Here is a 13,157-nt window from a genome sequence, read left to right on the forward strand (position 1 = left end):
CCTCAATGAACTCCTCCCAGGTCCGAGTTTTTGCCTCTGCCACCGCCCAGGCCGCGGCACGCTTGGCCCCACGGTACCCGTCAGTCGCCTCGGGAGTCCCACAAGCCAACCACAGCCGATAGGACCCTTTCTTCAGCTTGAAAGCGTCCCTTACTGCCGCCGTACCGGGTGACGTCACGTGCCTCTATTTTGTAGTAGTCATGAGGGGTTCTTTTACCGCTCTTTGTCTGACCCGTCACCTAGAGCCTGTTTGCCATGAGAGACACTATCAGGGGCATTTAAGCCCCAGACAACATAGACTCTAGGATCATTCGAGCACTAAAACCCCTCCACTACGTTAAGGTGGCGGTTCAAGGAGGGGAGGTGGCGGTTCAAGGAGGGGAAATCAAAGGATGAAGTGACCATTAACTGATAGTTGTGAGTTGCAGAACCCCTAATGAAGAAGGGAGAAAACCCACTTAATATGTAAGCTGTTGATGTGACTATTCAGTAGTGTAATTGCTGTCTGCATAAACATGTTTTTGTTTCAGCTAATTAATCTACAACAATTTACTGTGATTTGAGAATTTAGAAACAAAAAGCCATAGTGCCATCTAGTGGTCATGCCAGTCTGAGACAGTTATCGAAAAAGAATGGTCTAGATGGTCCAGGCAGATCCTTAAGTGTAGTTCTACATATCTAATGGTCTTTTAAAGCAACCTCAGTCTGAAAGGTTATGTTGCATTCATGTGACTAAAACATGAGCTTCAATAACGCCTCAGCAATCCCACAGGCTGACTACCTCCGTGGCATGCTGCATTGATGCAGTTAATCGCATAAGAGAACCCACAGCTGAGTATTGAGCACATATAATATTCAAATACTCACATTTTCTGAGAAACATATTTTGGGTTTTTATTAACTGTAAGCTATAAGACTGTGTTTAATAAATCTGTATACATTTTACTTTGTGAACTGATGTACTGAAATAAATGGCCTTTTCTATGATATTCTACCTATTAAGGTGTCTCACAGCACTAGTTTGAAAAATGTTTGAAGACAATTCAGGTTTAAATGTATCAGAGGAGGATCTTGTATTTGAACAAACATCTCTCCACATTTGATTTACATCCATATCCTTGACCTGTATCATCTGCATTACAGGCAGCTGTTGAACAAATGCTGTCTTTTTCAAGGTAGTTTTCAATGTAATGTAATAAGAAAATTGACTAGAGGGGATCCATTGATAATTAGAAATCCAATTGTACTGCAGTCATTAGAAAATGACAACACACTCCAAAATAAGGAAATCTAAGACTTCTTTTCTCATAAGCTTTGGATATATACATTGACATTAATATGAATGTATATATCATCCTACCCCCATTGCCATGGGGGTAGTGGTTCGTCCTGTAAACGGTGGGTTGCCAGTTCAGACCCTCACTCTGTCTGTCTCAGTCGTTGTGTCCTTGGGCAACACACTTCACCCTCCTTGCCTGCTGATGGTGGTCAGAGGGCTCGGTGGCACCTGTATGGCAGCCTCATTTCTGTCAGTCTGCCCCAGGGCAGCTGTGGCTACAATGTAGCTTACCACTGTCAGTGTGTGAATGTGTGTATGAATGGGTGGATGACTGATTGTAGTGTAAAGTGCTTTGGGGTCCTCGAATGTGATAAAGTGCTATACAACTATAGGCCATTGACCATTTATTACTTTTGACCAATTCGGAGCTGGTGATGTATGGATTAACATAGGCATATATTATGAAATCCAATTATTTTAGCTGTGGATCTCTGCAGCTCCTCCAGAGTCCATGACCCCTCTTGGTTGCGCCTTTAGCTACTGCTTCAGTGTGTCAGTTTATGTCTTTGTAGGTTTAGAGCTATCCTCTGCTCTTTCTATATTTGGATGTTGCCTTAAGAGTTGGAATGTTGGTTTATAGCCTGAAGCTGCTTTAAACAATATGCCTGAGCTGTATGTTGTGTTTCTTGGTCGTCATTATGCTGCTTGCTCACTACTGTTCACCAACAAACCTCTGAAGCCTTTACAGAATGGCTGGATTTACACTGGAAGTGGTCTCTGTTTACTAATTAGGTGACATCTGAAGGCAGTTGGTAATACTGGATTTAATTTAAGGGCACCCGAATAAACAGGAGTAAATAAATATATATATAATTTTTTTGAGTTTTATTTGTAAAGAGTTAAACAAAAAGATACATAATTTTCCTTTTTCTTTGCAGTTATGCAATGTTTGTGTTGGATTATTAAATCCAATCCAAATAAAATACATAAGGTTTGTGGTTGTAATGTGACAATTTGTTCAGTAGAAATGAGCACTTTTGTAAGGCAGTGTAAATGCGTGTCTGCAATTGTCATTTCTCAGTTTCTACATTTGCTAAAATTAGAAACCCCTGTCCAATGCAACATAACCAAACCTTTTTGCACCAATACATTTATCTTTTCTTCTAAACACTTAAAAGAACAGACTAGTGTGCTACCCTAGCAGGAAGCACACAAACAAAGAATGGAAAAACATGTGGTTTTAACAAGTATCAAAATAGCTTCTCATGTTAGAGGTAGCACTTCCTTTATAAAAAACGTAGGTCATCTAATTTAGAGGAAATTAAGTCCGATAATATAAAATAATAAACAGTTATTGCTGCTTGACATACAGAATAAAAGTAAATAGCTTAAAGTTTTCTTATGTTAACATGCATGTTTGATTATATAAAGGCATGTTAATTTGAATAAAATTTTGTTTCATGTATGCAAATGTGGATTATTTATACTTTATCAAGTATCTGAAAAATTAATTGTCTTACAATGTTACCATAATTAAGTGTTAACTAAGTTCAGTCTTGTCAATAAGAAGGATGATTTTAGTTACTTACTGTTGCATTTCTACAGCACAATACGTTATAAATGGGCCACGAGCTGTAATGAACATTCAATATTACTTGTAGCCAATAATAACCTATTTGAATCTTTTCTCTGTATTATTCCATGAACATTAAACTTTGTCTAAAGTCATCTTGCTTTTATGTATTTTATGTCTATTGAGACACTGATCTGCAATGTTTTACCAGGCTTAATGTAGCTTTCTGAAAAGCTGTAGTCATTGGGATGTTATGTGAAATTAAATAGGGCCTCATTGATGAGCCTTTTCATATATAGAGAGGCACTCTATATACACTATATACTGTGACTGCCTGTCACTAACAGCCCATAATAGAAAAGTGTTTATATTTCTTTTAAACAATTTTTGATATTAATGAATTCTCACACACAAACGTTAAACAAATGCACAATATTCTGACATAAATATTGCACTCTAAGTACTTGCATATGTTCAGTTCTACCTAATGAGTAAATATCAAAGATGAAGATACAACCATTCAGTCGTCATTCACTGAACGTCTTTCTCAGTTCTGTCCAGACCACAGATAAGAGGTTCTGCAATACCTCCCTGCAGTCAGTGGAGAAGTAACCAGCCTGTTTACAGATGACGATCTTCTATCGCGCGTAAGTACTGAAAACTTTATTTCAACTCTAATGATTCATTTTTTTTTTCATAAATCTAGAGATAATCCGTCTGTAATGTTTATTGCCCAGTCAAAAAATATATTTCATTGAGGAAAATAGTTTTTTTTGTACATAGAACGGTTTAAACATTACAATACTTACTTAAGATTACTAAAATTTGAAATACGCAGATGCAATCCAGTGATTCAGTAAATCAAATTATTCTAATGTCACAGAAAAGCACATTTAAATATTGTTTTTCTTGTAATTTGTGCAGCCTATTTAGGTTAAAAAATCTTTAAAAATTAAATGATTCCACATATCTTAAATATAATAATGTTTACAGGGTAAATCACATTTACAATATGATTATTTCATCTATGTCATAACTCTCCTGTTTTTTTTATTTTGGAAAACATGATTTTCATCTTTTGTTGTCATCTTTCTGAAGCACAGTCAGAGAAATTTTCTGGCCGTTCTTTTTAGCTTTATACATTGTTAATGCAATTATGTTTTATAATTTGGATTCTATAAATAGTGGTTTAGTATGATCTCGGTACAGAGCCTTGTTAATTACTCTTGTTGTTCTTTTTGAAATATGATTATTGAGTGTAGTGTTCTAGCATAGGACCCTTGGAGAACCTCACAAGCAATGTCTAAACAGTGGGAACACACATCTCCCATTATTTTCACGTCCTGATAACCAGTATAATAAAATAAATTTTTTTTTTGTTTATGAATAAATGTCATTAAAAACTAAAATTTTCAGGCAGAAGAAAAACACATTTATAAAATTCAGTTTTCCACAACATTTGAAACCAATACTTGGAATAGGTAATGTAGACATGTTAGAACAGTGCAAAGTACTTCCAGTGATAATATCTACTGTTTACTGTATGTTTGCTTGATTTCAAAATGGCACAACAGGCTCAGCAGAAAATAAAATTAGAACAATTACCCAGAAGTCTCAGCAGACAGGTTTATGGGTCTGCTACCTTTTTGGTTAAAACCAAATTGTTTCATCATTTAGTGAAGTGACTAAAGTAGAGTAGCAAAAATAATTTTTAATCAAGTAAGAGTTGGGTTACTTCAAAATTATATTGCTCTAGTAGAAGTAAACAATATGGTGTAGTAAAACTACTTCTAGAAATAATTATATTTTTTCCTTTCTCAGTTACATTTACATAGTTACTCAAATGTAAATGTAACTGAATATAACTAGTTAATACCCACCTCTGACTAAGACACAGATTTTAGCAGTGCTATAGATGCCCTCTTGTTAATGAGCATGACTTTTTAAACTAACATGACTTTGACATTAAATAGACAACATAAGTCTGAGTCTGAGTCAGCGTTACAGGCAGCGTAACAATCTGATCTTTTGTTTTCATTTATAATTCTACAAATCCTTAGACCAATACGACATGGAAAGACAGAATAGACCTGTGGCCACCCTGTGAAGGCAGTACTAGTATTATACTACTATTATATCCTTTCTGAAAGCTTTAAAGCAGGACATTTCAATGGTGTTTATATAAGGTAAGGTAAGGTAAGGTAAGTTTATTTATATAGCGCTTTTCAGTAACGAGACACTCAAAGCACTGTACATACAATTACAATACAATCACAAAGAAAATAAACACAGATACAGACACAGAAAAGCAAATCAAATGATACTACAATCCTTCTAAGAAATCTAAAAATCTATGAATCCTTCTGAGAAATCTAATAGTCTCATCATTCCACTGAATTCTAATTAGGGAAGCTGAGTCACTGGTACAAAACAGCTTTAATCCACATTTTCAGGTTCTAATGATATATTGCTTTTACTGGTACTGAAGTTGAACTAAGTAATAACAGTCCATTGTAGTCTAATTAAGAAAGCTGGGTCATTGGTGTAAGAGCAGCTAAGATCCAAATTACTAATAATATTTGGTTTTCCCTAGTAATTCTTCTGATAAAACAAAAAATCAATGAAAAAGTAATGAAATACTAATAATAATTGGCTATTATAGCTGAATGAACAGCATATAGCTGAATGAACAGATGAATGTGGAACCCTCAGGATCTAAAATCTTACCCAACGATTATCCAGACTTGTAGCTGTACACAATTCTCTTTTTGATATCTTCTGTCATTTCTTTAGATTTTTCCATGATGTCACTCAAGGTTGCAGTGTTTTTAAAGGTGCAAATGTATTCATTTACCCCGATGTTGTAAATATCATAATCAGAACCTTGCAAACCCATGACGTCATCTTGGATTTCTCAAATTTGAAGACATATTTATCTTAGCATGGTCTATGTTACATGTAAGCTTTTAAATTTGAATAAATAATTAAAAAAAGATATTATTTTTCTCTGTTTTGGCATTTAGGAAAGATAAATCATTTTGGTAACTGTAAATGAACTAAGGCAGGAACAATTTAATCTGGTTTAATTTCAGTGGTTATATGTTCATAACATTTTGATAATTGTTGTGTCTTCACAGACAATGATTTTCATCTACATGATAGTGCCAGTTCTGGTTCTAGCAACATTGGCAACAGGTACATTTCATACAGTTATAGTTTTTTGATGTCAGATATTTAATAATATTGTTAAATCTACGGTAATAAATGAAATATAATTTAGGGAATCTCTTTCTAACTGATCTTACTGTCGTAATTTAAGAATATTTAACACAAGCTTCTTACATTTAAAATAGCTTTTGTAATGTATCTTTTTGCATTTTTAATTAAATATCAGTGGACATTAGAATGTTTTGCTATTATCTTGTGTCCTCATGATTTGCTTCTTTTTAATCTTTCTCTGTTAGGAATAATGGAATGCAATTTAACTCAAAGTGATAAAGACTACAAATGTTATGGAGCACTTGGACAACCTCTCATTTTTCACCTTCCTGTTCGTACAAGGATACATTTAATAAAAGAAAAGGAAGCAATTTGTAAGTCTAAAAACAATGCAATTTTGGACATAAGTACCAGGTGCAATAAAACCAGCAAAAATGGAACATTTAAGTTTGACAACACCACGAAGACTGACTCCGGAGTTTATCATCTAGAGGAATTTGGTAATGATGGTAAACAAATCACATCAATGATCAACATCAGTCTACAGATTTTAGGTAGGAACAAATTTATAATTCTGAGCTAGGTATACAATTTAGTTTATCTTTAAAGGTGTATAATTGCATTTCCTAAATATGATTGTGTTTTACAATTCAATCAAAGGAACAGAATGTTAAATGATATGAAAAAATTGCTTGTTTTTTTATGATAAACAAAACACGACCACCCTATTTAAATGTGAAGTTTGTTTGTTCTGCTGGCTGTCACCATGGTGAGTTTGGACACAATTATTCAATTCAACATGAATGTGCTTTGTGTGTTTTGTTAAATATAGAAAGAAAAAAGAACATGACTTAATTATTTTAAAACTGTTTTTGTATGTTGTCCATCATGACCTAAAAACTACTTACATCTTTACATCTTAGATAGACTATTTTCATTGTCAGACTTCCGACAATACCAGCAATTTCCTCAAATCAGCTTAGAGCAGAAGCCCGAATTGTTATAACATTAATCAAGAGTTAAAGAAATCAGACTGATGGATTACAGGCCATAGCACAGGAGGTGAAAACTGTATCTAACGTGGCGTGCGACCCTCCGCCATAAGGCCATTGCTTCGTAAGGGAGGCAACTAGCCAGTGCTGTGTTTGGGTTGTAAATGGCCATCAATGCCCTGGCAACAGTCGAGGGAGATCATTCAGTGGCAGTGGTCCTTTAACTGAGCCGCCGGTGTTGTGCCATAAAGTGACGGTGTGGCAAACTGATTATCCGCCACAGGAGCACGCACAGTTTGTTAACTGGTTGCAGCTAAAATTTCGGCCAATTAATATTAACAATAAAAAAGACAAACTAGTCTTGCAAGGATTCATTAGAGGTTTGTCTCCATGTAAGTTTTTTTTATTACAGCATCCAGTTTACCCATGAAAGAATAAATCTGCCTTTGAATGGCTTTATTTCTTTCCCCTTAATTAAATTATCCACATCACAGCACATTGGGTTCTTTGCATGATGTGCAATTAAAGATGCACAGTCGAAATATGTTGACACATGCACGGTAGATTCTCTCTCTTGTCTCTCTTAGTTGTCCATTATTGCATCTATGCCTCCTTCTTGCCACAATGACAGCAGACATTTGTGTGTGCCAGGTTGCACCTGCCTTTCAAACAGATACAGAAACTGCACCCACAATCCATTTCAGGTCTGATAAATCGCATTGGGGTGGCTATTATTTACATCATGATATTCTCCCCCAAGTATTTGCACATTCTAATGATCAGCACATGTTCTTGCACATTCATGAATGCAAAAACGCAAAATTTATTGTACTTGCTATTTTGTTCATGTGAGACGCAATCCTCATTGCACCTGGTTAGTAGATCAGCTTTGTACGCATTTTTCTACACACCACCCATTAGTAACTCAGTCCTTTCGTGTTTGTCTTTCAGTTCCAGTATCAGACCCTGCCATGTTTCAGACATGTTTGTCACCAGAAAAGAGGACAGTCAACTGCTCAGCAGAGGGAGACGACACAGAGTTCTCTTTTTCTCTAGATAATAACCCATTAATACAGACTAAAGCTGGCGGTCCAAAGAATAAAAGTGTCACTATTAGCTTGAATGGTCAGCTGACAGGAAACTTGCATTGTAAGGTTCAGAACAAGGTCAGCAGTAAACAGACTGCCATCCACCTTACAAGCTGTGAAGGTAATGTGTTTTTTTTAATGATTCAGCTATGTTAGGTGCTTGAGTTTTGAATTTACTTCTTGCCTTTTTCTCTTCACTTCCCTGTTTATGTTCTCTAGTTGCTGATATTTTAGTTCATTTACACTAGATTAGGTTTTTTGGTTCATTCTTGCATGTTGTTACATTTAGATATTTCTGTTACTTCACTGTGGCTCCACTCATCTATGTAATTAGCCTCCTTCCTTCAGTTACTCTGCGTTCTCCTAGCCACAACTGCTCCACATTTGATCTGATTAGCTATTCTGGTTCATTGGTAATATCTCCAACCTGCATCTGTATAAAAGCTGTTTGGTTTTCATGGTTCTTCACTGGATTCTACTGTTTGCCTGCCTGCTTCATACTAGTTACTCTGCCAGTTTTATGTCCTGAATTTACTTTTACCTGGTTAGTCTTACTAAATGTTTGTACTTGCTATGCTGCTTCAAAGCTCCTGTTTGCAATTTGGACCTACGAACAAGCATCTAACATCACAGTCCTTTTTTTTAATTTTGCTTGTTTTATTTCTATTTAGTTTATTTTAATTTTCTTTAATTCTTTTCACAGGTTGTGCAATTTTACAAAAGAAGAAACAAAAAACAAAACGCTTCGTCAAAGCTGTAGTTTGCATAAAACTGTCTTTATGGTACATAAAATCTCATGACTTGATGTCTATTTTTTCCTAGGGGCGTCTTTTCCAACTGTGACTGTCATAGCAAGTTTGACCGTACCACTTCTTCTTTTGACTGTGTTTCTTGGTATCAAACAGTGGAAAGTTAAAAATAGCCGCACAAGTATTAGAGAAGGTAAAAAAAAGTCACTGAAGTTATTTTTTTATGCTGCAGAGCACTGATATTACAATAAAATGTTTATCAAAACAATATAATGAAAAATCTTAGATCATGGATGAACTTGATTATTTCAATAACTATAACATTTTAAAACAAACAAAATTGGCCATTTATTACCATTTTTGCTTCTTCTAGATAATGCAGAGGATGAAATTGTGTACTCAGATGTCAGAGTGACTCGGGCTGCCCGAAGGATGGATGTTTAGGGTGCTGCTGACCACAGAAGAATGAGCGGATAAATCACCTGAAGCATGCAACCTTTTATTTCAAGTGTAAACGTGACAGCTGTATATTAACAGAGCTACAAGAAAATGAAACAAACTACTCACAAAAATGTGGGATATTTTACTTTGGGGTGAAATTTATGAAAAACATACAAAGTTCAATCTGCAGTGATACATAATGCAATTGGGACATTTACGTAGAAGCATTCAATGTTATCTTCCTCACCTCCAACAATTTATCGGAACAAAGCCAAAAACAGTGGCGGGTATACCCAATGGAACGCCAAAGTGTTCAAAATTAAATAAATGAAACATCAGTAAATTAGTATCTGTATCAATAAATAACAATGATTTAATACGACAATGAACTTGTGAAATATTTGAATCGTCAGGAGGCAGCAGGACCACGTCACACTAGCTGTCAGGTTTGCAAACCCAGTGACTGAGCAGAAGGCGGTGGTCAGGTGACAGAAACAGGATCAGAGCCGGAAGGACAGAATCAGGCGACAGGATCCAAGGATAGGCTTGAATTGTGGGTCGGGGTACAGAGTCGAGGTCATGAACGGGGAGGCAGATTCGGGCATACGGATCCAAAGGTTAGGCAGAGAGGGTTGGTCAGGAGACAGAAGCAAGGTTGTTTGTCCAGAAAGCAGAAGCCAAAGAAGTATCCGACGTGGACAAGGGAGAGGAGGGAAATCCAAGGAAGGAACACTGGATACTACTCACACAAAGGCTTTTGAAAATCTGGCACTGGTTATCTGTCAGACATCTGTATATAAGGAGCACAGGTGGAGCAGATGGGGTGTAATTAGGGATCTGGCAGGGAAAGAGCAGGTGAAAACAATCCTCCTAAAGCTGCAGCACAGAGGAGGCAGACAGAAATGATGCAAATTTCTCACCATGGCCTATTAATTTCATAATGGCACTTTACAACTGAATAACTGTTGGCCAATCAGCGTCAACGGGATGTACTTGCATCCTCATTGGCTGAGCCTTACATAGAGATTAGTTTCCTGGGTACCTGCTCCCTGAGCAGCTACTGCGCCAGCTCAAGGTTTAGGAAGCTTGGTGGAGTTTCATAAACTTTGTTCAGCTCTGGTTACCTAAGAAGATCAAATTGAGGGGAGTAATTTATCATATGATGCTGTTTTGAGTTGTTTGGATGACATCTTTCAGATGATCGGGATGATAATTGCTCTCCAGAATGTTAGCATCAACGACGCCATTGTGGACACCCTAAGAGCCATTGAGCACCTTGTCCGCATGGAATATGCAGAGCACAGCACTCATATACTCATATTAGTGGTGTCTGGAATAACCATCAGGGTTATTGCTGTCATGTTTTCTGTGTCACCCAGCAGAGTTCACTGCGGTCAAGTGAGCCGACAGTCACGCCAGCCGACGTTAGCTCTCTTTTAAAGATTAGCTTCGCACATACAAGGTGCATTACGGTAATAGAGCAGACCAGATGCTTATCCAGGCAACACTTGAGAAATTAAGAGGAAAACAGAAGAGTCACCTTAAGAACATTTATATTAATGACATATTTACAACTTTCACATACATGTTTGTGTAAAAAATAAATATTTAATAATTTTACTGTAGATTTTTGGAGAAATAATGGGTCAAAGTACCTACTAATGCTAATCTGTTATATACCTTTGTGTCACTTTCAGCAATTTATTTCTCCAGAATGAGAGGTGACAACATGATCTCTTCAGATTATGTCAGATGGTCATCTATACCAGTGTTTCCCAACCCTGCTCCTCAAGCACCCCTGACCTACATGTTTTAGATGTGGCTCTGTTACAGCACACCATATTTAAATGATTGCATGACCTCCTCAGCAGCCATCAGGGCTACAGAAACCTGAAAATCACTTTCATTTAAATCAGGTGTGAGGAGCACCTCACACCTGACACTAATCAATACTATAACCAGTGTACTTTAGAATGCATATACTGAATATGTTTCATTTTTGTAAAGTTAATAAGTACATTTGATGTCCAGGGATAAAGGCAAGTAACATTCTTTATACAACATGTATTTTATTCAACATAGCTTTTAATAGTAAACAACTTTGCAAATGTTTTATTTAAGATAAAGGGAAAGTTTTTAAAAAAAGGAACAGTTATTAATCCAAAAAATAATCTAAATCTAACTTGGAAAAAAGAATGCAACAACTTCAATACCTGATGTTTGAAGATTTGTACTTAAATTATCATTGCTTAGTTTAAAAAGGTTCTTTGTCCTTATGATTTACCATTAAAAGACATTTTCATTTATTTAGTTTGGAGAACTTTGGTAGAACTTTGAATACTGTTCACATTTATCTTTCAAGTACTTTTATGAACTATTAACAGAATTGTCATCTTGTCTTAGAGTTGCATTTGGGTTGTTGCTTGGGAGACAGAGCAGGAACTTGTGTGCGTAGGAAGAGTACTGTTTGCACCCCAGACAATCTTCGTGTCCTCGAATGCCAGATGTGGATGTGTGTGCTGTATCAGTATCTGGACAGAACCAGTTTTATTCAGTAGGACTTGTATTTGTGAAACTGTGTGTAGCCACACCCACGATGCTGTAACATGAGTGTTTTTTTTTCCCTTTCTTTAATAAAAGGCTGTAACACAGGGCAGATCCTCTGAAAGAATGGTCTGTCTCTCCCTGGCCAGCCAAAGATAACTTTGACTCGCTTGTGTTTTCATTCCATACCTTCTCTGAGTTTATCAGTGTGTCTAACTTCGACACCTGAAAACAATGAATACGTTTATCAGTGAGACAACGGGCAGTCCCGCGCTGTTCTCATCTGTTCTGGCATTTCTGCAGGATCCATGTGCATACATTGCAAATTGTACCACCGATTGCAGGAGTCACACTGAATCTGTAAATATCCCACACAAATGTTAAGTCAGTCAGCAATATCTATATTATGTCATGGTAATATTCATTGTAAGTTTTCTTTCTGGACATTTGATAGTTGTGCCCACTCTCTAAAACAAATATTTTGCTTGAGGTAGGCATCAGCCTGTTAGCAACCCTGGACAGAATTAAAGGCAATTTAAAAACTTTATTGATGGATACATGCATGTCATGTTATAAATCATCTATCGATGGTGTTTCACTTTTATGTTCTTGATAAATAAACCTTTATTATATATCACCCCAAAAATACTATGGGTTCTGTAGGCCATTGTGTGATGTGTTACCTCAACCCCTTCTGTCTTTTCATGTAATGCTCCTCTCACATCACGCTGACCTCAATCATCTGTACATTTCTACAGGGAGAATTATGTCGTAAGACAAACTTTTGTATGATTTACAAAGATTTAGCAGTCTATGTATATATTAAAGCATTGTGAGATACTTAGGCCTGTTATTTCTTCAAAACTCTACAGTAAATTATGAACTATTAATTATGGTTATAGTATAGATGACCCTTTAATATAATCTGAGGAAATTGTGTTGTCATCTGTCAAGATTCTGGAAAAATAAATTGCTGAAAGTGACACAAAAGTATATAACAGATAAGCATTAGTAGACACTTTGACCCATTATTTCTCCAAAAATCTACAGTAAACTTATTAAATATTTATTTTTTACATAAACATGTATAAATTATTCCCCTCAGTTTGATCTGCTAAGGTAACCAGAGCTGAACGAAGTTTATGAAACTCCACCATCCTTCCTAAACCTTGAGCTGGCGCAATAGCTGCTCAGGGAGCAGGTACCCAGGAAACTAATCTCTATGAATACTCAGCCAATGAGGATGCAGGTCCAGCCTGTTGACGCTGATTG

At 36.3% G+C, this 13,157-nt stretch overlaps 2 long non-coding RNA genes across 2 annotated transcripts; both read left to right on the forward strand.

Annotated features, from left to right (window-relative positions):
* Positions 1–3,403: 3,403 nt before the first annotated feature.
* LOC124876107 lies at positions 3,404–6,612 on the forward strand. The gene is made up of 3 exons (XR_007040216.1): positions 3,404–3,499; positions 5,990–6,047; positions 6,317–6,612. It is a non-coding gene; the product is annotated as an uncharacterized LOC124876107 (long non-coding RNA).
* A 1,295-nt stretch (positions 6,613–7,907) lies between these two features.
* LOC124876842 lies at positions 7,908–12,023 on the forward strand. Its single transcript, XR_007040386.1, has 3 exons — positions 7,908–8,272; positions 8,974–9,093; positions 9,274–12,023. It is a non-coding gene; the product is annotated as an uncharacterized LOC124876842 (long non-coding RNA).
* Positions 12,024–13,157: the final 1,134 nt, after the last annotated feature.

Source organism: Girardinichthys multiradiatus, chromosome 11 (genome assembly GCF_021462225.1).
Source record: "Girardinichthys multiradiatus isolate DD_20200921_A chromosome 11, DD_fGirMul_XY1, whole genome shotgun sequence".
In the NCBI taxonomy this organism is placed as follows: Eukaryota; Metazoa; Chordata; class Actinopteri; order Cyprinodontiformes; family Goodeidae; genus Girardinichthys; species Girardinichthys multiradiatus.